The sequence below is a fragment of the Lonchura striata genome, chromosome 3 (assembly GCF_046129695.1).
Source record: "Lonchura striata isolate bLonStr1 chromosome 3, bLonStr1.mat, whole genome shotgun sequence".
Classification (NCBI taxonomy): Eukaryota; Metazoa; Chordata; class Aves; order Passeriformes; family Estrildidae; genus Lonchura; species Lonchura striata.
This window is the reverse complement of record NC_134605.1, coordinates 100,841,999-100,865,422: the sequence shown is the minus strand read 5'-3', so window position 1 is coordinate 100,865,422 and position 23,424 is coordinate 100,841,999.

Genomic DNA, 23,424 nt, shown 5'->3' with positions numbered 1-23,424 from the left:
CATATTCTGCGAAATCCTATTTAATGACAGCAACATTATATTTCATTTTTTCATTATTAAAATGAAAAAAATTCATTATTTTAATTTCATCATTTCATTATTAAACATGCTGAGACTTGAGTGACACTCAAGTGTTAATTTATCCTTGTTTTATTTTCTCTTTTACTGGTCATTAAAAATTACGTAGCAGGTCATAATTTTTCTCAAGTTTTCTTGTGTTCACTGTAATAGTTTTGCTACCCAATTCCTTCTTTCCAAAACCTGCTCAGAATACATATTAACTTGTGAAGAGGAAGCTTCTTTAGTGCTAAATGGTGACACTGCAACAGTCAGTGGTCCATCCATCACACAGTGAATTTATTCAAACCATACTGGTCCTCTGAGACAAAGTTACCAGCATCTTATCTTCACATTCACAAAGACAGTCATTCTACATTTTAGTTTTGTCAGACATGGTTTTCCTGCAATAAATCCATGAGAAATATTCTCAGTCACCTTTTCATGTTTCAGTACTTTCTTTCTTCCTCATTATTTAGATCAGCTATCATGTGTAACTTCAGGTAATAAATAGATATTTCTAATCTGTTCCCCAAAATGTCACTATTGTATTTGTTTACAGTCTTATGGATTAAAGTGAATTAATCAGTTTATGTTAAATGTCTTGTACTTGTTTCCAAAATCTCTTCATGCATAGGATGAATTACTGCCCTCCCGCTCCTGCCCGCCCCCATCCTTAAAACCTCAAGATCCTACCTGGTTAGTCGATAATTTGAATAATAATAAAAATATATAAGAAAGCTACTCAATTTTTCTCTGAGACCAAAATAATCCTTTAGATCCATGACTAATTTTTGTCCAAATTATTTTTGCATTTCTTATAATAAAAATATGTATCAGATCTGATAAACACTTTAGAAGCTCAAAAATATTACAGAGAGCAGCTCTAAGTGTTATACATGTGGAATTGCTGATAAACTATGCACAAAATACCCATTAAATAGTTATAATTAAATTAAATTTTGCTCTATTGCTTCATTCACAATTCTCTGTGCACAGTGAACGAATCTTGTCAAAATAAATGTATGATAATGCTATTAAATACATCATAGCAAATATATGTTAGGGACAAAATTATGCTCAGGCATGATGTTCCTTGATATTACCACCTTGTTTATTTATGCAAGGTAAGTTGCAGCACTCAAAACATAAATAAAAGTAGCATTGTTAACTTTCTACTCACTGTGCTTTCTGCCTCTCATTTCTTCATTTTCTATAGGTCTCTGTCCTACAACTAGATTCATAAATAGATTTCTGCAACTTGCAAGGCCCTACTTACTAAGATTTATAAAGGCAAAGCTCAATAAGGAACATCAGGAATTCTGTCTGTCCTCCTCTGCATATTACATGCCATGGAATTTGCTCTTTTATTTGCCTAAAGTACATCTATTGGAAATAAATCCAGTTCTTGAAGCATCAAAATATAGTGACGATCTAACAATTTTCTTGGCATTTTATTGCAATTATTTCTTATTCTTGTTTTTTAAAAAAATCATCATCAACCTCTCTATTTCAGGATATTCAGTTTAACTTTCTGGTACTTTTTTCTTCTTTCCTGATAGATGTTATAGCCCTCGGTATGTAGTATTCTTTTATGAGTGAGAATATTTACACTCAGTCATGATGTTAACTCTCAGTCTTTTGATTAAAGATAGGTAGAGATCACCATGATGTCCACTTTGGTCGATTTATCCCTCAAGCATCTTTTTGTCACCTTTACAGTTTTTAGCATGCTGAAATTTCTTTCAGAAAGTGAAATTCAGAATGTCCAAATAGCTACATCATGTAGCACAATGAATTTTAGAATTTTTGATGGACAATATCATTCAACATGTTTTTTTCTGTGTTTATTTTCACATTATAATTTAATTTATTTCAGAAAATTATTTTTTTCTCTGAAGATAATTTTATTTATAAACTAATTAACAAACAGAATACTGTATTATTTTCATATCTGAACTTGTTACTCAATATGAGTTTGCAAGTTTAGTTACACTGCATAACATTAATTGCTATAATTGTGTTAATTTAAAACAAAGATGTAAAATGAGATTTTGACATTGATGCTTATTTGATTTCTGAACGAGTTTTTAACATGATTTACTATTAACTTGGCAATAAATATACCTTGGACACTTCTAATAAAGCAAACAGAGTAGTAATATTTGTGGATGTGTTTCTCTCAGGTGCAATGGGAATAGTTGTTTCAAAGCTAATGAAGAGTCAGTAGAAGCAGGAGAAGAAAGTTCAACAGATGGAGCAAATTGCTTTTTATTGTTCTATTCTGTAGGTTAGAATTTGTTAACTCACTGGAGTATAGAATAAATCTTTGTAGATAACTATTATTAGAGTGCTTTGTCACTGAGGCGTAAGAACCAACATTGTGGAGCATTATTTTTGTGATGTTTTTGTATATATAGTCCATTGGTAATACTTGTAGTGCTGACAGGCCTTAATTGCACTCCTATGAGGACAGCATCATGCAATATGGTACTCGTGTCTCTCCCAAATAGTAGCAATAAGGAAGGACCGAAGGCCTTCAAGGGATATATATGGGCAGGTTAAAACTACTAATACAAAAGATAGGAAATTTGAAAAAAAAAAAGAATTAAATTGTGACTACATTTGGGGAAAAATGGAGGGTGTTTTATGCCACATTTATTAGGCATAGAGTATACACTACTAGCTGATGTTAATACCAGCAACTATAAGAAAAAACTGTGAAAAAAGTGATAATAGTGGTCAGAGGTCATTAGATTCATAAGAGAAGTAGGTCTGGAGGGATCAAATTCATCAAACACAACTCACAATCGTGAGTGTTTCCCATTGAGAGACATGGGACTTTGAATCCAAACTCCATGAGGATTTGTTTGTCCTGTGCCCCAGGATGGAGATGCAGGGTGGTGCCCGAAAGCTGGGGTCAGGATGAAATGAGAAGAGCTGTGTGAGCCAGGGTGGTGAGATGTCCACAGGGCCATCCTCCATCTGGGGACTTTTTTCAGCTCTGGCCCTTGCCCCTGCATCTGTCCATGCCCTTCATTCAGCCATGGCCGTGACCTTCCACAAGGACCTGATAATAACTCCAGTTCTGGAGCTGAGCTTCAGTTCTGGTTTTAGAGACAGTGATTGAGTGTCTGCAGATTGGCAGTGAAATGCTGGGGAAAGAAGCCAAGTAGGACAAACGGATAGACAAGGAATGGGTTTTGTCTGACAGTGTCAATTCTCTAGAGTTGTCATTTGAGTTACTCACCTAAGGATTCCTCAAAAATGGTGGTGAAAAAATAGGCACAATAGAGAGATTCATCCTATCCAAAAAGGGGCTCTGAAATACAAGTCATATAAATGGCTTATTTGTTTCTGAGGACAACTGGAACATGGAGATGTGAGCAGAAAGCTGAGTAAAATAGAAACAGTCCAGGCTGCCCCAATGTGAATGAGCGCTGTCACAGGACCCTGTAAGAAGCCTAGAGCAGAAAACTAAACCCTTAGACTGAAGTATTGACAAACTAGGACATAAAGCAGTATGTCAAAAATAAATTTTCACTTTATTAAGTGATCACTTTTCACTTTATTAACTCTATTAACTTTATTAACTTTATAAATCTTCTAAGCAGCAGCATTACATGGAACTGTCTCTTCATTGTACTACCTTCCCAATAACTGGCATAACCTAACGAATAAAGAATTTTTGGGCAAACAAGTCAAAATGGAAGACAAAATATACTCAAGCCAATAAAAATAAATATTTTCTAAAACTCAGGTAATAAAAAATAGAAATATTTAACTTAAATACTTCACTAGAGGCTTCATTTAGTATGGGATATTTCAGAAATGTTAACTACACTTCAGATGCAAGTTAATAGCAAAATAACAATGCTGCAAGCAAATCTTAAATGAGTATACATCTGAACCTCAGAGAAGAAATTAAGCAAAAAAAAAAACAGCCAAGGTCTTTGGTTTCAGACTGCCTAAAAATAAATACAAATTTATTTAAGTGTGATACTTTCACCCTCAGATCAGAAGCTGAAAGAGCAGGGCAAATGATAGTCATTACCTTGCTTTTATTCATGTCTTATAAAACAATTCCATTGAGGTCAGTAAGGGAATTTTATATAAGACATAAAAATTAGATGAAAAGTTATTTTATTGCTTGGCAGCTTATGTGATAAAAAGGAAGCAATTAGAGGAGAAAAAAAGATGATTAAAATAAAATTACTGTAAAGTAGTTTTTAGTGTAAGTAGCATCTATCTTTTTGTACAACTCAAATGGCAAAAAGAATGTCAACTTTTGTAAAGTGCAGTGATCAAGTATTGCTTAGTAGGGGAGCAAATAATTTTATTGAGCATGAGAGTGTGGAGACGCTGGGGGGCATCCCCTAGGCTAGGGAGACACAAGAAGCTTCCCTCAAAAAGCTGTTAATACCCTATTAGTTCCTTCCCCTGTTCCTATGTCAGCCAGTCCCTCTCTATTCTCTGTTTGACCCTCATCCTTGTACTTCCCTGAGATCAGGGTCACTCCCTGCCCCTGGGGAGAGAGAAACCTGGAGGCTCCCCAGGAGTGTGCCTGGGACCCTGAGCATCCTACCAGGAGGCTGAAGTAAACATCTGTGCATACCATGCAAAGGCCCTTTTTCCTTCCTTACCCTGGACTTTATTAGCAGCAATTCTGGCAGCAACATAAGAGCATTTCTCCTTTTCAGTTGCTTACTGTTGATTACATTCATGTAAAGATTTAGAGTATTGCAAATTCAGTCATTATTCTGAAGATAAACTTGAAGAGTTCAGGTTGCAGTTTTCTAAATTTAGTAGTGTTCCTTTCATAGAAGTATCTTACATGATCTATCTTGAAGTTTTAGTGCTTCTGATGAGAATAGTTATAGAAATGTTATGTATTGGAAAATCTTGATTCAAATTTATACTCCAGTTTCCATGATAAACTGTTCTATACTATAAGGCTGAACACTTGCAGAGCCTTGTTGCATCACAAGAACTTTGTATAAGTGTCCTTCTGTACCATGACTGAGTATTAAAAGAGATTGGCTGCACAGTAATTTTAAAGGAAATGTTTTAAAACCTGATCTCCAGTCAGGAGACTGAGATCAACTCTTAATTAATTAGAAAAATTTCAGGAATTTAAAAAAAAAATTGTTCTCCTTCTATATAGCTGGGGACTTGTTTACTCAATTCAAATTCCTAAGGAAATAAGGACTTTAGAATTTCTAGAATCATAGAGTAACCTAGGGTTGAAAAGACCTTTAAGAGTATCAAGTCCAATCATAAAACTAACTGCTAAGCCCACCACTAAACCATATCCCTCAGTGCCACATCTATACCTCTTTAAAATACCTCAAGGGACTCTGACTTTACTTCCCTGGGAAGCCTTTTCCAAAGCTTGACAAACCATTCAGTGTAGAAATGTTTCCTAATATCCAATTTAAATCTTCCCCCACACAACTTGAGTCTGTTTTGTCTCTTCCTATTGCCCATTACTTTGGAAAAGAGACCTCCTGCTCTTCCATTTTCCTCAGCCACTCCACATCAGATGTGCTCCAGACCCTTCACCAGCTCTGTTTCTGTCCTCTGGATTTCCTCCAACTCCTCAGTGTAGTCATGGCCCCAAAGCTGAACACAGGGCTCGAATGCTAAGTGCACAGGGACATTTTTTTTCCCCAGTCCTGTTGGCCACACTATTGCTGATACAGGCCAGGATGCCACTGGCCTTCTTGGCCATCTGGGCATATTCTTGCACATATTCAGCTGCTGTTGATCATCACTTCCAGCTGGGAAACTTTCCAGATGCTCTTCCCCAGCCAGAAGTACTGCAGTTGCTTCAAAAGCAATTTTGTTGTGACTCAAGGGCAGGACCTGGTATTTTGCCTTGTTGAATCTCAAATGGTTGGCCTCAAATGATTCAGCCTGTCCAAATCCCTCTGGAGAGCCTTCCTGCCCTCCAGCAGAACAACATTCCTTCTCAGCTTGGTGTAGTCTGAAAACTGACTGAGGGTGCACTCAATCCCCACACAATGTTTTAAACTCATATTTACTGCCCACATTATATGTATCGCTGTTAGATGCACTTCAGTTGGGTTATAGATCACACCATCTTTTTAGAGGAAGAAACCCTCATTCTTATGTGACTATTCTCAGGCATTTCCCATGGTTTCTAATACATAAATAACTCTTTCATCTTTTGCTCCTTCTGATACTCCCTTCTTCTGACATTTCTGTGATTTTGTAATTCTGTAATTACTCCTCACAGGCATCTTTTAGTAGAAAGATATAACACGGTCTTTGGATTGCCATCAAGGGTGGCCATGGGGCTTTACTTCACCAAAGGTAAATCAAAATCTGTGAGAAGAACATATGATAAACCTGAAGGCTGTAATGTTATACAGAACAGCAATAATGTCTGAGAAAATAATTACAGAAGTTAAAATCAAATCATATCCATAGTAACACTTCATTACAAGACCAGAGAGAACTACCAAGAGATTATTCAAAATAAAAAACTAAATTGCATGCCCTACTGGATAAAAAACAATGTATCCCTCAAAAAAAATTTCTTGTATTTTCCATTCTAAAATACAAAAATGTTACAGATAATTAAAAAAAAAAAAGAGAGAAATTAAACTTCTTTAAATAAGCACTAGGTTAAAAAAAATAGAAAACTTCAGCTCATTTTCATTAAGCTCTAGTAAGTTCACAAGTCTAACTTTTGACAAATGGTCTCTATCACACTAATGTTTTATCAATTAAACTGTGTCTTCTGGGAGACTAGAAATTGTTTCTAATGATGTGAGGCAGCAGTGTCTCTTTTCTCACAATAAAAGTAGCTTTTATTGGCCTTTGCTAATACCAGTGAGATTTCTTTTAGTTAGAAAAGAGAAAAACATTCCATGAATGTTATTGTGGTAAATGCCTGAAAAGCAGACTTCTATGGTTCCTAAACTTTTTAATTTCATTTATACAACCTGATATAATTTTTCCAAGTCTTCTTTCATATGCTGTATTTTAAAAACTAATTTGGTTTATATATCTGCTTCATTTATGTACTTCTATTCACATTTTTTTGTAAATTTAAACACATATAATCAGCAATACCATCTGGATTTAGCAAAAAAATTATTAGTCTTGTTTTTCTTTCATCCAACAAGGTAGACATACAAAATCTTAAAATGTTACCTTGACACATCATGAATTGCCAACAGTAATGATTTTGGTAAAATCAGTAATGGCAATGAGAAGAAATTGGTAGAAACCTCCCATTCTATCCAATCCAATTGGTTAGAACCCAGACAAAGTCAATAGTTTTGGAGGAGTTTCTACATTATAATTAGGCTCTACTGACTTCTCTATTCTAAACTGTTCTGCTTGTGGTCTAGTCTAGCATGAATGGATTTTTTATATGACATAAAGGCAAAAATGAGAGTCAGTTATTTAGATGTGACCAAAATTTCTTTTCCAATAAGTTAGCTGACATAGAGTAATATATATGTGTTTCCACTCAATGTTCCAGTTACAATCTCATTATATACTCCTTCAATACAGGTGACTACAAAGCAGTTGAGGATTAGTTTAAATAAATAATTCTGGGTGAGAGCGACAAAGCAATTGGGAATAATTGTAAGATCACAGTTGTTTAAACTTGCACAGTAAGGCAAGTTAAGAATAAACAAGAGGAGTTTTCCTAAAATTAACTTCCAAAGGAGTCACTGGGAAAATTTAGGCCTCTTTTACATTTTATTTAGAGTTTCTACTATTGAACACATAGAAAACAAAAATAGCAAAATGTAGGAAAATCGATTTCAGAAATATAAACTAATTCCTTCTCAGTCCTTCCCAAAATCATCGATGCAAGATTTTGATGGTATCCACAGTTCCTAATGCTGTTTTATTGAATAGATCATTTAATGCTTTAAAGAGATGGAAAAAATGGTGAAATCTATGCCTGAAAGCTAAAGCCACTAGAAAAAAAAAAAAACCACCCTTAAGATTTATTCTTTTTTTTGGTGCAAATCTTTGTATTAGCCAGAAAATGCACCCTCACCTTAGTAACTCTACAGTTTCTAGTGCATGTACTGTAATTTCAGTGTTCAATTTAGGTGTCACTGGGAGCTTTAGTTCCACTTTCTAAAACCTAAGCCATGAAATCTAGACTGATAGAGTCAAGAAATTTTGTAGATAAGCTGAGACAATGAAGTTGAATCTCTAACTTGAGACATTCAAAATACCTCAGCTAAATAAGTTAGGATAATTAAAAATTTAATTTTCTTATAGCCAAAAAATAATTGTTTCAGATTATATCATATTTGAACATAGTACTAATTAGGAACATATTTGGTTCCAGATTTAATGACAGATAATAAGCTGCAGTTAGAATGTTCAAAAGTACAATAATAATTGTATGGAATATAACTAGCACTACATACCTGCTCATAATAACCCATTAATCCCAAACCAGACTTTTAATTTTATTTCTTTAATGAATAATACTTAAAAAATAAGTATTTGGTCCATCTCTTCCTCTCTACATCTGTCAGTTTCTTTCAATAAATTTTTATTTCACTGGGATTTTTAAATCAAATTTGACAGGTGGGTTAAAGTCTCAAGGATACTAAATTTCTGTGAAATATTAAGTTTCATGAAGTGTGGTCAGTGGCTGGGATCGAGGATGCAAACCAATATCTTCACAAAGGAAATAAAGTAGGTGAAGCAGTTATCTGTGTTTTTGGTCTGCTAACCAGTCTGTCATCATATTAATATCTCCCAGTCTGCTGCAAGACTTCCTACCTTCCTACCTTTTCCTTTAGATAAGCAGGAGATAAACGAAAATCAAAGGGGGAAAAAGAAAGGAAAGGTAAGAAAATGTGAAGAGAGATGGAAATACTTGTCAATAACTTTTATTGCTTTTATTTTTTTTTTTTTTAATGAAGACACTAGAAGAACAGCAGGAACAGGAAAATTTTAGAAGATATGTTGAGTAACTGGGGGTTTTAGCAGAAGGGAAATAAACAGTAGATTCCTTGAAAGAAAAATTATTTTCTTTCTTTCCATTGTTCAAATCTGCTACACATATTGGTGTGTTTTCTTATGCGCTGTAGAATCCATATACTTTATTTTTGACTGCACTAAATTTTATATGGAGTTATACTTTTGATACCTTCACAGGATATACTAAAATGTACATATTTTTCCTCCTTGAGGAAGATGCATTACCCAATTTTGATTATACATGAATAATTTTTTCTCTTTTTAAATGGAAGATAGCCCTCCCAAAGTGTAGACAGTAAAGAACACAAATAAAACCTTAGCAAGACTCTCCTATTTTTTAGCATATCAGTGCACATAATTATAAAAATGTTGTGGAATGAAAAGAGATTAGATTAATTAATCAATTATTTCAATACTTTTTCATATATTTTTTACTTCAAATAATCATAATGCAGTTGTGGTATTTATGACCTTTGAAAATATATATTTATTCAGGATTATGTACTTGTTTATTGCAATGCAAAGACATTATTACAATATAAGACTATTTCCACAATATATATATATAGGTAATTCTAGTTTAACATTTGAAAACCCATAACCTTCTAAACAATTTAATTTATTACAAAATGAGCACTGTAACTGGTAACTGGTTTATGCTCATGGTGGAACAGCACTTCAGACTGGGCTTAACACTGCTAGGTCCTCTGATCTCTGGAGATCAAAACCTCAACAAGTGTGACAGCACTTCTTGAACCCAACAGGAATCCTCTAACATTTAATAGCAATTGTACCTAAATACACCACTAAACAAGAAAATTATATATTACAGAATATTGGTTTGTGTGCTTTTCAATTCCACTGAAATGCTGCCTGGATGTAATACGCATATTTGAACTTGATGCACACTGCACACAGGACTGGATTCACTTCAGTATTAGAGTTTTCTGGTTTATACTTCTCATTAACCTTACTCAATTTTGTTTTTCTATCTCTGTTTATAATTGTCCTAGTCTTGGACATGAGGAGGTGGAGCTTGGAGCCATGTGGTCTCACATAGGTTGTTATTCTGAAATGTGTACCTAAACTATTCTGGCCACTCTAAACTATTCTGGAGATGGTGAAATGCCTTTATCAACTATCACATAAGGACATGTACAAAATTTGCTTATATAACAAAAATGGTTTTCAAGCTTTCAATTAAAAAAATCTTGATGTAGACACTTAAAATATGAAAAAAATTTGACAGTTTAGGAGGTGGTACCTTTTGAATAGGTTGATATGTGTCAGTACATAATCCCAACAAAGAATAAAGGAATATACAGAAACCATTAATTAATTTAAAAAATAGGAAATGCGAGGAAGCTGTGTGTGGACCAAACATGATTCAAAGTATTTTCAGAGCTTTATAAAAAGAAAATAATATAGACACTCCTTCTCTTAAAAGTTCTTTTACTTACTGGAGCTGCAGCTAAGATGGTTTTATTTTTTTAATTGTTTTTATCATTATGCAGCCATTTTTCTTTGTACACTCCAATCCCAAGAGAGCCATTGCTGGAGAAATCACATATATTGCAATCACAGCAAAACATCTAAACTGAAAAGGTTTTGAGTCGGACCCTTAAACATGCTCTAATTTCCTAGAGATATTTAAAATATTAATGTCAGTTTGAATGGGTTAATTATCAGCCATTGATTAGCAAGGGTAATTACTATGTCAGATGTATCTAATTTATTGACAGTTCATTACAATGTTTAAAAAAGAATTTTTCATAAAGTTGAAAAATAATGATATACTTATATTCCAATTCAGTTTTAATTTTCTGTTGATAATTTTTTTATCATCATAATAAAATTATTATCATCATAAATATATGTATAGGAACAGACAGTATCCTGTAGGTGATACTTTTGCCTTTTTATTATAAGGCCAATAACCTATTTTTTATCATATCCAGTGATTTTACTATTAGTACTATAAAAATTTCTGCTAAAGAAAAGGCCACAGTAGTCAGGTATTGATCTGGTTTCTCCTGCTACTAGTATTTTACTTCTATAATAAACATTATAAATAAACATTATTTTCTACAGATCTAGAATTGAATATTATTTATGATCTGTCAAAAATTGTCCTCCGATTACTTTCCCTTTATTGAATTCATGCTTAAAACTGTGCTTTTAAAGATCCAAATGACTCTCAAGGGTGCACCATAATAAGATTTTATGGGTGACTTTAACTAACTATTGAAGTTCAGGCAGTGCAGATCTAAGGAGTGTTCAGCCTTTCCTTTCATTTTTCTCAATTATGGATATGCCTGCAAGGAAGAAGCCAACAGACACCACATAGCTTACCTTTGCCAGGCTTTCGTAATAAAAGTTACTGTTACAGTGAGCTCATGGGCACTCTGTGCCCCCTTCCCCGGGACCCTGTGACTCTGATCAGATAACCCTGGACCCTCCTTCCTGCCCCAACGGGGTTGGTGGAAAGCCAGGGAAGCCCACCGTGTCCAAAGTCTATATAGACCCCTGACATTTCCTGTTTGTCCTCTTTTGCCCTGCTCTCCCCTAGGATATCACAAAATAAAGAGAGCTGAACCAACATATCTCGGGGTAAGAGCCTCTTTAGGAAATCTTTGCCATCTCCTGATATTCCTCCCCTCACAGCCTAGGACCTCTGAGCTAGCCTAAGATATTTAGGGGGCTGTGCAAGGGCGAGAACGTCAAGTTACTAGATGAAAGAATGACTATTGATAAACAAGACAATTGCCATATTAAAACAAAACTACAAAGAACCAAACTAAAGGACAGAAAAGAGAAAGAAAATCTGCATTTACAAAATTCAACTACAATCATTACAGCTTAAAGTCAGTTGAAATATACAGACGTGAACTCAGGCTGTCTGATTTAAAGGGTGCTTGACCTTAGCAGTATGGGCATGCTCATTCTGCATCACTTGGGCAGTTACCATTAATGGCATAATACACATGATGCAATTGCATTTTTCCTAATATTTTTCCATATTTTTATATACAATGCATGACAGTCTTAAGACCAAAAGAAATAATGACTGGGCTTTTCTAAGATTTTTCAGGCCCAAGGCTTGAAATCATGTGTGAACTTTCAATCTACCAGAATGACATTTTTATACTACAGTAAAAGTGATACAAGTTAGATATGTTAGGAAATATCATGAGGGTGTATGAGTGGAAGAACTGCAAAAGACCTGCTGGAATTGATATAAATATATGAATGAATGGCATCGCTCTGGGTGTGAGAACTTTCATATTACCCTTAGAGGCAGTGTCAGAAGTGAACTATTACCAATATAGCACATGTTCCATTGAAAATTGATAGTTCTCTTAAAAAAAATGCTGTGTTAATATGCTGCATCGAATAAGATCAAGAAAGCAAGACCCTGGAGGAAATGAAGGAGACAATTTATTTGACATTGGAGTTTATATAGTGACATTTCATGATGGCAAACTGTAGAACACAAGGAAAAAAACCCAAAACTATGTATGAAAGAACTAACCCAATAAATGGATTATTTTTTCTAAGTAGTTTAATTTTAAGAGTGGATATCATGGTATAATTGGAACACATTTAAAACCAATTTACTGCAAAAACATCATGGTAATACATCCAAAATTCTGAAGCTAACTCATATTTGAACCTAGAATCATAGAATCATAGAATGTTTTGGGTTAAAAGGTGCTTTAAAGATCATCTAGTCCAAGCACCCTGCCATAAGCAGGGACGCCTTACACTAGACCAGTTTGCTCAAAGCCCTATCCAACGCAGCCTTGAACACTTCCCCAGGTGGGACATCCACAGCTTCTCTGGGAAAGCTGTTACAGTGCCTCACAATCTTCACAATCCACTCAGAATGTGTTCCTAATATCTAATCTAAACCTTTAGTTTGAAGCCACTTCCCCTTGTCCTGTCACTATAGTTTCTGATGAAAAGTCCCTCTCCAGCTTCCCCATGGGCCTTCTTCATCTACTGGAAGGCTGCTCTCAGGTCTCCACAAATCCTTCTCTTCTCTGGGCTGAACGAGTCCTAACTTTCTCAGCCTGTCTTTGTAGGGGAGGTTCTCTACTCCCCTTATCAACTTCACGACACATCTCTGTGCTTGCTCCAACAGTTCCATGTCCTTCAACCTGAAAATGAAGAACAAAACAGTCCGTGGTTCTGAAAAAATTAGCTTGAAAGTAAGAGGAAATTTGAAGACAATCAGATAGAGAAATAGGCAGGCTGGTAATCCCTTAGCAGCAGACAGAAAATTTTTACAGGAGAGAAAAGTCATTAGTCAATCCTTTTTAAAGAACTGAGAAAGGATGAGATGGATAAAGCAAATTAAACTATTAAAGTTCTATAATTATATTTTTTGGTTATTAATTTAAATTATTCATTTGTGTGAGTGTTTAATATATCTGATAATTTTGAATGGTTGCATTTTTAAACACATATTTTTAAATTTTAAACCCTACAATTTTAATGAAGCTTTTCTGGGAATCTGTACTACAGAAAAAATTAACGATGTTTCTAATTTACTTATTTTTCCTTTGGAAACATTTGGACTATGCTTCAAACATGTCCATGGTCCACACTGAAGATGATATTGCTAACGATCTAACGAATGAATACTGCACTGTTACAGAGGTAAAAATCCCAGCAGGAAAACTAATGTTGCCTCTGGTGTCTCAGCCAAATTCAGATTAGCATAATTGAATTCTGCCTACCTAAATTTTTCCTGCAGGGTATAAAGCAGACAGTTCAATCTTCAGAGTCATGTAGGGTACAACCTCTTTGAGAAAAGCAGTAAAGGTGCCAACAAAGCTAGTTATGAGGGAATTTGAAAAAAAACACATATAACTGTTTAGATAAGAGTGGCTTTACATGTAAATATAACTAATTTTTCAAAATGATGGCTATGATATTATTAAAAATTAATTATCTTTGAAAGTCAAACAGAAGGATGTCTGGAGATTGATAATGGTCACAGATTAATTGTACTGACCTTGAATCTGCCTCTGTGCTTTGCAATTTTGCTATTATTTACACGACTTTTCCATTTCATTCCTAAAATCGAGACATTTTGATTGGCTTTTCTGGCAGGAGGAATCAACATAGCATGCAGGAGAACACATTTCCTCAGGGAAGCCTGAGGTTCTACTGAAGTGGGAAGCTGGGTTATAATCCTCTCCAGAAGGGTGCGAGCCTTGAAGCTAAGTATCTGTTTGTAAACTAGCAAAAGGTTTTGTTCTCTGCTCCTGAAGTTTTGTTCTCTGCTCAGCTACATGGTCTGTTCAAATCTATAACCAAGAACATCCTCTAATCCTCCAGTGCAGGGAAACTGTATCCACACTGCTTATGGGGCATGCCACCTGGACTGTGCTGTGTGTGGGAATTTTGTAAATGAATTTTGTACATCTCAAGCCAAAACTGAACCCGGCACCATTTTAACAGTGGCACAGAACAAGGAATATAATTCATAGCCTCAGTCACTGACTTTGCATAATTTGCTACAGCTAGCATAGCCTAAGATATTAGAAATAAGAAAGCCAAGAAAAAACTACTCAAGCATTCATCTTCCCTTTCAAAAGAAGTGAGAGAACTCTGGAATTGGAATATTTTTATTCAGATATTATTCTGATATGTTCTGGTGGGTTTTTTATGTCGCAAGGGGGAGAGAGAGAGAGAGAGTCCATACCCTCCCTGGACAGCCTGTTCCAGTGCTGTGCCACCACCAATGTAAAGTTCTTCCTCATGGTGAGGTGGAATTCCTGTGGTTTAGTTTATGTCTCTGTGTCCTGTCACTGGGTATTGCTGGAAAGAATCTAGCACTCTCCTTTTGGCACCCTGCCTTTGAGATACTTATATGCATTAATGAGATCTCCTCTCAGTCTTCTCTTTCCTACTAAACAGGCCAAAGTCCTGCATTCTCTTATCATAAGAGAGATCCTCTAGATTTTTAATAATTTCTGTGGTCTCTGCTGGGTCCTCTTAAATATCTTCTTGTCTTTTTTGTACTGAGGAACCCCCAGCCTGCATTGGTACCTTGAGTTTCCCCTCCTTGGTTGCAGTACCCTACACTTGCCCTTGAACGCCATTAGATTTCTCTCTGCCCAGCTCTCCAGCCTATGAAGGTCCTGCTAAAAATGCAGCAGCTGCTCCTCCAGTTTTGTATCATAATAAAACTTGCTGAGGGTACACTGTGTTCCTACATTCAAGCCCTTGATGATCTGAAAAAGACTGAACGCAGAAATGATCCCTTGAATCTGACCACCCCATTGGTGCAAAGTGCTTGACGCACAGTGATAAAACGTTAACTATAAACAATGTGAATAATGAGAGAGATAAATAATTATTTACATTTTTTACAACTCTTTCCCAGGCTTCTGCATGGATAGAAACGCTGTTTCTCTCTTTGACTGAATCTGAGACCCATATTCCTGTTTTCCATTTTGCCTCTTTGAGGATGAATGCACAAGTGGAAAGGTTTTGCTGATAGCAAATCCTACTGGATTTTACTTTGCTGATCATGACTTTCTGCCATTCAGACAACCGAATCCATTTCACTTCCATTCATCCAACCCACATTTCCTGAGCCTACCTATGAGGATCTTATAGGAGAAACTGTCAAAATCTTTGCAGAAGTCCAGGCAGAAAATATCCACTGCTCTTCCCTTATCAACCCTTCCCGGCATGACATTATAGAAAGGTATCAGATTGGTCAAGCATGATTTCCTCTTGATCAATCCAATAATAAATTAAAACTTATCTCTGTTCTCTGGTGACTAGCAACGGCACTTGAGTGAACATCATGAAGATGAGCCAGGGAAGATTAAGGCTGGATCTTCACCCAAAATGTGGTTGGGCACAGGAACAGGTTGCCGAGTAAAGTGGTCATGGCACCAAACCTGACAGAGTTCAAGAAGCATTTGGCAAACACTCAAGCATGTTCTGGAATTCCTGGGGATAATACTGTACAGGGCCAGGAATTGGATTTGATAGTCCTTATGTGTCCCTTTGAAGTCAAAATATTTTATAAATCTATGATACTATCATTGTCTATTTCCAATTATAAGTTGATCTAGAGTAACTCTACTCAAAACAAACATAAAACTAATTTGTTCTTTGGAATCCTGTAAGATCAAGAAAGAACCAGTATCACATGAAAATATATCTTAAGAGTTACTAGAATGATTCAGAAAGCATTGAAATATATAAATCAGTAAACATCAAAAGTATAAATAATTTATTTACTATATTTAATCAAGACTTTGAGCTAATCAGAGCATCAAAATTATCACAATTTTCATAAAGTTTTATCCTTGATACTTATAAATCTAACACTCATGAAAAAGAAATCACACTCACATATATGTCCAAAGGCTGTAAAAGAAATAGTCAGTATATATAAATTCCTGCTGTTGGGACTGCTTATTTGAAGTTCTCCGCCTCCTTTTTCTCTCTTATGTACAATCTTATAAGGACAACTTGAAAACATTACATACAGATATGGTATAAAATATCATAGATACAAGTGTCTTGCATTTTAATTATTTCTAAATTGTATTTTTTAGATTAGTGAAAAAACTACAATTCTATTTTAAATAATTTACTATAGTATAATATAGAAGCTTTCAAAATAATAAATGTTTAAATAACTCCTATTTTAAAAAAATCTAAAATATTTAAATAGAAATTAAGCACAAAAGTAATATAACAAAGTTGCTTGCTAGTGTGAAATTCCCTTAAGATGGAGAACTTATCAGAAAAAAAATCTTATTTGAAACACAATATTGGCAAAAAATGTTTTGTCTAACTGCAAAAAGAATAATTATTATTGTTTGTCAGTCTTGTTTCCTCTCATTTGTACTGGTGCAAACTTGGGAAAATGCCAGTAAAGTCAATGGACTTGAACTCGTATAAAATCCTGATATAAAACTGGAATGAGTAAGAGCAGTGTCTCTTGTAAAATATATAAAATTTATAGCCCATGCAAAAGTTGTGCTTCAGTGATTATGGTTAAAATGTATTCTTGCAACAATGTGGCAATTTGCAAAGATCATGTACTGGATATTTTATTTCATATTTATTTCAAGCTTCATTTGTGGCAAAAGATCATTAGGAGTGGAGATGATTAAAAAAAAAACAAGAGGAAAAATAGGACTACATAGCTTTTACCCATAAAATTATCAGTTAACTTTTACAAACAGAATTTGTGAAAGTGGATTGTATTCAGAAATTTCATCCAAAATATCATCTCTCTCTAAAGGAAAAAAACAAATGACAGGACAGGTAGAGCTCATATTGGAGCCCCTTAGTGTTTTCTCAACACCTGAATAGTCATTTAGGGCAAGCAGAGAGCTTTTTCTTTTCAGACCTTTATTCCACAAAGGACTTTTTTTTTTTTTTTTTTAATTGTCTCACTCTTATAATATTAGCAGGGATGAGGAGAAGACAACAATCAAAGTTGTCAGAAATGATGTTCCTGTGTTGCTGTCGAGGCAGGATGGGAATGAGAAGACTGACTCAGAAGGCTACTGAGAGTAAAACTCTGGTTTATTCAAAATACACTGCTTTTTTATACAAAGCTTTGTGAGGACCAACTCCATTGGTCCTGAAGTGAAAGCAACCCACCCCATTGGTGCAAAGTGCTTGACGCACAGTGATAAAACGTAACTATAAACAATGTGAATAATGAGAGAGATAAATAATTATTTACATTTTTTTCCAACTCTTTCCCAGGCTTCTGCCTGGATAGAAACTCTCTGTTTCTCTCTTTGACTGAATCTGAGACCCACATTCCTGTTTTCCATTTTGCCTCCTTGAGGATGAATGCACAAGTGGAAAGGTTTTCCTGATAGCAAAGAACTGACTCTAGGCTAACTAGATGCTCATTAAAATGATACAGTCAATGTTCTCCTGAGCCTTGACATTAGTATGTCTGTTTGTTCAGCTTCATTTCACTAATTTATTTATCTCATGCTTAGATTTACTTTAAAAGAACAAGTTTGTTCACAGTAGAGTGTGTTTATATTGCCAAGAATACTTCAAACATTACAAAGTAGTACCCCTCAGAAAACAAAGTAAAATACTGTCTAAAGAATTAATATCTTAAATGTGAGAAGAATGTGAAAAGACCATATTAATGTTTCTTGTCATTTGATCTCTATTGTATAATTTTTTAAATTACTCAATAACAAATTTCAATCGGAGATTTCACAATTACAATTTTTGAAAATAAAAAATAAATAGATCCATTACCAGTTCTAAAGTCCATTCTTCCATATTTTATAAATTTCTGCAAAACTTCAAGATAATTCATGGCTATATGGCAAGACAATGATGTATTTATTTCCTGAAATGTATTGAATTGTTTGATAAGGTTACTGCTCTGGGGTTGTTTGTAGTCACTATTAATCCTTTCAATTATGAACTTGTTTCTCCTGATTATGCTGTGAAAGTTATGACCTGCAAGACCAGTTCATTCACGTGTACTTACATTTTTATGGATTCCATAGTATAACGTTATGATATTTTTAGAAATATCCTTAGTTCTACAATCTTGTTTCTTTTAAATCAGTTGAATTAACTGAATTACTCCATGGCAATACACAGAGATGTATCCAAAGTTAGTGATTTGTGAGTAACAAGTCTGAACAAGTTTCTTTTAATGTTCTTCTGGCCTCCATCCTGTCCATTCAACAGTGATATGAATCAAATTGCTTTATTAATTAAAACTCTAATTGAATAAATTCAAGCTGGTCCAGGCAAGCAAATAGGGACAAGAGAGCAGAACATGCTTAGTTAGGCACCATATAGTGCTTAAGACACTTTCTAATGGAAAAAAAATGTTGGATAAGTATAAACAGAGTACAAGAGGGAATTATCCTGATGGTTGAGAAATGAAAAGCAGAGGAATTGCACAGCAAATCACTTAGAAATTCAGGGCTTTTCTTGCAAATCTGGAAACTGTATAGTTCTGACATTCCAGTTTACAGGACTGAGTTTCATCACAACTCTACTGATTTCAATTGGATGGAAATGTAAATTATATGGCAGCATCTTCACATCCATAAAAATAATTTTAATACTGTGAGCTCATGTGGTGAATCTGAAGTATATTCAGAAACCATTTATAAAAAAGCATATAGGTTTTAGCATTTCAACCACATATTTACAGAGCTGATATTTATATCATAATGCAAAACTGTCAATATACCTTGAAGATGGAAAAAGAAAACCAACCAAAAGTGCTTTAGTAGGAAACAGAATATAGTTTCTTATGTAAGATTTATATAGCTCAGCATAAGGTACTAAGATTTCTATTATTATTATTGTTATTATAGGAAAGACGGGACTGAGGTATATGTCTCCAACATCATGCTGAAAATCTGCCTCTACCATATAGCACATATTTTCCAATTGAATAGATAAAGGAATATTTTTGCCTGTATTTCCCAAGAGCCAGACATAATCTACATGCATTTACACCTATTGACAGACATATGATCTTGCCTGGAAACTGAATTAGACCTAGGGAGTATTGTATGAAGTCCTATCTTTTCTGTGCTTTGAACTTCTCTTACTTGTTCCAGTCCCATAGCTATTTTACCCAGGTTTGAATTTAATGTTTGAAACTGCATCCAACAAAATAGAAGAACTCCTTATACTGAAATTGTAGATCCCCAGACTCATTTAATGACAAGTTCTTTATACAGCAAACTTCCTAAAAGTATATACAGATTTTATGAGTGAGTCAGAAGAGTGTTCTCTTCCAAATTTGGGAATATATTTTTGAGTCAGAGAAAGATAAATAGTATCGATTTAAAATGTATCCAAGCAAGCCAAATGGGAAGATGTATTATCTTCTTTTTGAACGCTTGGAATCAGTCTTGCTCCACAGTGACGTCTGTTTGCAGCAGAGTGATATCAGTACAGAGATATTAGGCAGGACTGCAGAGCAGAGCAAAGAACTGAAGCAACCTTGTCATTTCAGATTTTTCAGGTTTTCTATCTCCTTTGTCCATTGATATGAGAACTCTAGGAAACAGAACATGAAAAATATACCAAAATAAGATTCTTTAACATTATTATTGTTTATTTTATAAATAAATTTTATTATATTTTAAATTTTGATTTTATTTTTATGAAAGTAATTTTGTTACTCAACATTCATGTTTACATACAACAAGAAAAATTCCTTTTACTACAAGGCTGTAAAACCAGAGTTATGAAGTGCTTTGTCTGTCTATCACAGCGATGAAATAAGTACAGCACAATAATTGCTCTGAGTCACCTCTAGCTGAATTTCTAAGATGGGTTTAATGGCCCATACTACAAACATCATGTCATTATCCATCTCCAGGGTTTCAAATTTGCATTTTCATATTCTATGATACACCACATTTAAGCATTGCTACTTAGAAATGATTTATTCTTCATTTCACCCCCTGAAACTGAGTTACCTCAAGAGGATGTAACTAGGCTTGGATATATGGGAAGGATTGACTAATTTTGTCCACATCTGTCTCATTGCTCCACTGCAGGAAGAACTCCATTGCTCACCTGGGAGCACCCAAATTTCTGCAATTCCAAACCCAGGGTAGGAACAACTGGCACCAATTTCCCTTAATATAATTCACCATGCTTGCAGTGTGTGCCTGTTTAACAGCTACTAGTGGTACAAGAGAACTGTCCTTGCAGTAGAGGTACAGACACGTGGATCTGGGTTGAAAGGTCTGCACATATACAAGTGTGAGCATACGCATCAGAACTGTATAATTTATAAATCCAAGATAGTGGGAAAAAACAAAAACCCAATCAAAAAACCCCAAAACAAAAAAAAAAAGCCCCAAAACCAAAACAAAAACCCAAACACAAAACTAAACAAACACAAAAGTTTGTTTCAGGTATCCAGGAATCTAAGAGACTTAGATTAGTAACAGAGATACAAAGTGGGAAAAAAAAAAACAAAAAAAAACAAAAAAAACAAAAAAAACCTGACACAACACCCACATACACATCCAACCCTGAGCTATGAGTAAGTCTGTCTGTCTGTCATTTGGGGGAGCAGAAAAATATGGCTGGGAGAGGCATAATTGTGATCATTTTACACTGAATCAAATATTATATGATAGCATCTCTGAATCCTGTATTCTGGGATATGTTTTTCATATACACACATAATTTTTCCTGTCAACCTGAAAACAGTCACTACAAGAGATTAGGAGGTTGGATTTTGAAAAGGAATTTCTCTGGCAGACACAAAGCATTGTTCCTCTTGTGGACGCACAGAGAGGTGTTTTGGCAGCTCATATATTAGGAAACTACAGAGTGCCAGTGCAGGTGTCCAAGCACTGAACTGCATCTGATGGACAATTAAATTGTGAGACTGGTTACTTGCAGGCACTTGGACAGTTGAAGTAGCTCTCCTCGATTCAATGGTTTAACCTTAGTCTGGAAGCAGCCATCCTCTTTGAAAATACAAGACTTGACACTTTTCAGGTTGTTGGTCTTTATTGGACTACACAAAGTCTTTTTAATGTAGAGAAAAACCTTATTTCTCCTGTTTTGTTATTTGAAAATAAAGTTCAAGCTTTTTTTTTCTTTTTTTTTCCCCCACAATAATTTTTTTTCTTATCTATATCTTCTGATCTATTTAAAGGGAGTTCTAATGTATTTTGTAATTATGAGAATGCTCAGATCAAGGAATAAATGAATAATTAATTAATAAATGTATAGCATTTCATGTATTGCAGAATATAGTCTGCCAAAACTATCATTCATGTAGTAACAATTTTATATTAAAAAAAAATCTTATATAAAATTTCCAAAGATAATTTCTTATTTTTCTATTGCTCTGTGTTTTTAAGGGTGGGAAGTAGAGCAACAACACTCTTTTTTCAATTTAGATTCCCTTTGATTTTTCTTATAATAATAAAATATATGTTAATTAATGAGAGAAGGAGGAATTGAATTAGCTCATAGTTAAATGTACAGGGTTCCTTTCTTCAATGTGTTAACAAGAGATAAATATTTTTCTGTATTTTATCAGCAGAGCTAATAAGTATTCTTAGACAACCTAGTGTAAAAATAAAACTTTTGATTTTATATGGATAAAATCTTGGAGAGTTTCAATTTCACTATATCTCTGCATCATTCTTGGAGGTGATTTACTAATAAAATTCCACACAGAAAAGCCACTTATAAAAAGAAATGATAAAACAAATTAAATCAAATCTGTGTGCTCCTTGGACAATCAGAATGTTCTGAAAAAGGTATCAGTGAACAGATAAAGTTTCAAAGCTCAAATAAACCTCAGAGGCATATCTGAGAGCAAACTAAGAGATTTCTAATAAAGTTTCAGGGTGATTGGTGACACTTTTGTTTAAAGATGCAATCCATGGCAGATAAAATGCAAGTTAAGTAAAAAATTTCTGCTACACTACTCTTATAAAAAGCACTTTTTCTGTCCTTGGGTTTTCTTGTTAAAAAAATATGTATGAGAAATTATAGTATTATACAGAGACACAAAAATCATTATGAGCTTTGTTTGAAGCTTTGTGTGCTATATCTTACAACAGAGACTCATGGGAATCCACTTCTTACTGGAACACTTATTAAATTACCCAAGGGATGAACGGCTCAGAGAAACAGCAGTGGGAGGTAGAGAAGCTGCCTTTTCCTTGCTCTTGTCTCTGCAGTAGCCCCTGCTGATGCACAAGTTAATGTACTACCAGCATTTCAAAAATATACAGAATGTGTGTGTAAAGGGATCATGGAATACATACAATATACACATAGAATGTGCATGTGGAACACAATTTCTTCATCAACAACAAAAAAAGGGGAAAAATAGGAATATATGAGATCTATAAGAAGGAGCATACAGTAATGCAGCTGGCAGCCAGTAGAATAGTTGTGAAAGAGCTGCATAGTTCCCCTTGCTTAGTATAGAAATGAACATACATTATTCTTTTCAAATTTGCTGTTTTAGCACAAATATACTAAAACATGAAGAATGTTAATTTAATTTAGTGCAAATATGCAATTTCTTTTCACCAACTGCAGCATAATGGGCAAACTAGTTAAATTGTCTGTCTGATAAGACAGGTGTTTGTAATTCTTAAACACATAATTTAATGTACCTGTGGAATACTTCTTAAAGGATATTTTTACTGAATTGCAATTCACAGCAAAAAAAAAAAAAAAAAAAATTGAGAACCTTTGAATGCTAAAGGGAAATGGGAATGGGAAGATTGATATCTTCCCGAAATAAGGATTTGAACAAGGTCAAATGAAAAACCTTTTGAGCTGATTTTATTCCCTCATTGATTTTAAAGGGAGCATAAGGTAATTGTG